Genomic DNA, 3,199 nt, shown 5'->3' with positions numbered 1-3,199 from the left:
CTGACTCGGGTCGCGCATTTATCCAGTAAACCGTCACTGACCCGTGCCTGCTCCGCGCCAGGCCCCGAGAGGAGCCCCCGTCTGTGCGGACACGGGTTCCGACAGGCACGAGAGAGACCGTTGCCTCGGGGCCTCCTGAGAGGGAAGTGGGGAGCGGGATGTTCCGGAGGACCCGATGCCGACGTGGGGCTTTGAAGGGTAAGCAGGGGTCGACTTGGCAGAAGCCCGGAACGAGGGTGCCTGAGATATCTTCGGGAAACGGTAACTTCACTGCGGCTGTTGGGCAGGACTGGAGAATTAGCGAGAGAGGCTCAGTATTAGGACTAAGGGTCCATCTACGCTGCTTAGGCAAAAAAGTTTGCTGACTTCTGTGGCTTAACGGCCCGGGGTGCCTGACCAGGAATGGTGGGGTCCAAGCGTCAGGCTGTCTCATTTCTGGTTGTTTTTGTCTGTTGCTTGTTTTTGTTTTCAGTGCAAGTGTAATTACAGTCGCTTCATCAAGTAGGGACTCCTTTTCTGATGGCAAAGATGATCCCAGCAGATAAAAGTTTCTGTCCCTCCAGTCCAGTTTCTGCAGCGGAAAGACCCTCCTTGCCAACGTCCCGGCCAAAGTCCCAGGTCGCATTGAGCCAGATGAGTCACGTGATCATCTCCGAGCCAATCACGGTGACTCTGGAGTGGCCAGGCTCACACCTAGCGTTGGACTTAGACTGAGTTCCCCAAAGGAATGTCAGGTTCGTGAGCAGGAGAAGGGACATGGGGGCTCCACACACCTAAGTGGTTGAGGGCTGTGCAGTACAAAAGGGTGGCACAAGGCCTTTGGGCCAAAATGAGCCAGCTGGGCTTTCTCCTGAGTCACTGGGGAGCCGTGGAGGGTTTCGCGCAGCGAAGAGGCTTAGTCAATCTCTGAGGACGCCCTCTGTGCTGGGGACACCTGGAAACCAAGACAGCCCAACACTGCCCTCATGGAGCTCACAGTCCAGTGGAGGCAGATAACCTCAGACAGTGACGATTCAGAGTGGGCAGGGCTGGCAAAAGGGACTCCCGAGGGCGTGCGTGCCCCAGCCAGGGAGGGCTTCCTGGAGGAGGAGCAGCTAGCTAGACACGGGGAGGGGTGCATTCCAGGCAGAGGGAATGACCCAGCGACTGGGAAGCTAGAGGGAGGGAGGTCCTGCAGGTAGCCAGTGATTTCGGGGTAAGTAGAGTCACTGTGGGAGATGAAGCTAGCGATGTCGGCAGGACCTTGAAGGTCAAGGGAGGGAACTGGGCTTTCTCGTGAGGGCACTGGGGACCCATGGTGAAGTTGTGAGCAGGGGAGAGATAGGGGTAGGTTTGTGCAGGGTGGATGGGAGGGAGGGAGGGAAGGTGTCAGGTCAGCAGAGTAGGAAAGAGGTCAGGGTGGGACAAGTAGGAAAAGAGGAATAGATTCAAGAGGCACAGTGGCAGGGCGAGGTAATGGACGGCGTCTGGACTGCTAATCCAGCTAACTCAGACTCGCCACTGTAGTATTTGTGGTCTTGTGGCCTCTGGGTGTGGAGCTGGGACTTGGGAAGGGATCTTCAGTTAGGGACAATATTGTAAAGGACTTCCCTGTATCTTACAAGTTCTGCATTCCTTGACCTTTGGGGTCTCTTCCAACCTTCCTATTTTAGTAATTTTCCTGCGAACTCTCAAGGACATTTCTGGACTCAGTTTCCCCTCTGTAAAACAGACTCCGATTTTGAAACAGTGCCTCTCCCAGGTCCTGAGTCTTCCATTTACTCCTGCCTCTCAGGTTTTTCCCCCTGAAATCCGTCCTTTTGGGGACCCACCCTCAGTGTCCTTGCCTTGACCCGTGTGGCTGAGTGGAGGTGATTGACGTGCCCGGCAGGTGTTTCTTTATTACCTACGCTTCTCCCTCCCCCGATTGCTCTGCCATGCCCCTTCCTGTTTCTCCCTGGGACCAAGCCCTCCAAAAGGCTTATCCATAACAGCCTCGTGGGGATTCTCTGACCCAGCCCCATCCAGACTGGAGGAGGAAACAGCCTGGGCAAAGACGTGGAGGTGGGAACTGGAGGGTGTGAGGAGTGAGAGTCTGGAATAGTGGGGAAGCCACTGGGAAGGGGAGCCTTCAGCAAATGGCATGCATTTCAGTGCTGCCTTCAGGAATCACAAATAACCGGAGTGCGTTCTAGGAGCCGTGGGGAGCCACGGCAGGTTCTTGAGCAAAGTACAGCAAGGGAAATTCAAAAGACTGGCAGCAGCTATCGAGAGAGGTGAAATCAGACCTGGCAGAAGGCCAGTGAGAAGGTGATTAAATGCATGAGAGGTCTCAAACTCGAAGCCCGCGGGCTAAATTCAAGCCTTAAACGTTTTTTGTTGTTGTTGTTGTTGTTTTTGTTTTGAGTCGGGGGTCTCTGTCACCCAGGCTCTGCGGCACCATCACAGCTCACCACAGCGCCATTCTCCTGGGTGATCCTTCTGCCTCCGTCTCCCCCGTAGCACCACACCCAGCTAATTTATTGACTTTTTTGGTAGCGACGAGGTCTCGCTATGTTGTCCAGGCTGGTCTCGAACTCCCTGGCTCAAGCGATCCTTCCGCCTCGGCCTCCCTAGGTGCTGGGACTGCAGGCGTGAGCCACCGCGCTCGGCCAGCAAGCCCGACTTTCTCTCCAGCGTGGACGCGGTGTTCGCGATCCGAGCCCGACCGACTCAGCGCCAGGGCTGCAAAGGGCCTATGCTTGGCCAGGTGCCACTGGGCCACAGATTTCCCCACAGAGCCTCATAACTTTTGGGCTCGACTCGGGCCCTAACTTTTCCTCCCTTTAGAGAGGGGCTAGCACATGCTTAGGGCTCGCCTAGATAGGGCACACCCCCTCGGGGCCCCACGGAGGCCAAAGGCCCCTCCTCCCCCTCCGCCTCCTCCCCCTCCTCCTCCTCCTCCCTCAGTGACGCTCGCACACAAAGCTAAGGCCACCATGCTTTAATTCCTCGCTTCCCGTCGAGTTGAGACGAAACTCCAGGTGAGCAGGGAAGCGCTCCACCCGCTGGAGCTCCGGGTGGTGGGCGGAGCTCGCGGAACGGAGCCGGCCGTTTGAGGGAGGGTTTTCATTGGCCAGAACCCAGAGGCTGGAGCCCATTGGTTGAAACTCTGAGGCGGTGGCTCCAGGGCCCCGGCGACAGAACCATTGTGGGCGGGCCCCCGGGGGAAGGGGCGGGG

The 3,199-nt window shown here is 57.2% G+C and overlaps 1 protein-coding gene across 1 annotated transcript in view; it reads right to left on the bottom strand.

Annotated features, from left to right (window-relative positions):
- CKM (creatine kinase, M-type) overlaps window positions 1-3,199 on the bottom strand; it is a 25,580-nt gene that overhangs the window by 6,112 nt on the left and 16,269 nt on the right. The gene's annotated exons all lie outside the window — the stretch shown is intronic.

Source organism: Carlito syrichta, unplaced genomic scaffold (genome assembly GCF_000164805.1).
Source record: "Carlito syrichta isolate Samal-C Ts95f unplaced genomic scaffold, Tarsius_syrichta-2.0.1 Scaffold86271, whole genome shotgun sequence".
NCBI classification, from domain to species: Eukaryota; Metazoa; Chordata; class Mammalia; order Primates; family Tarsiidae; genus Carlito; species Carlito syrichta.
The sequence above is the reverse complement of the archived record's forward strand: the minus strand, read 5'-3'. Positions and strand labels throughout refer to the sequence as shown.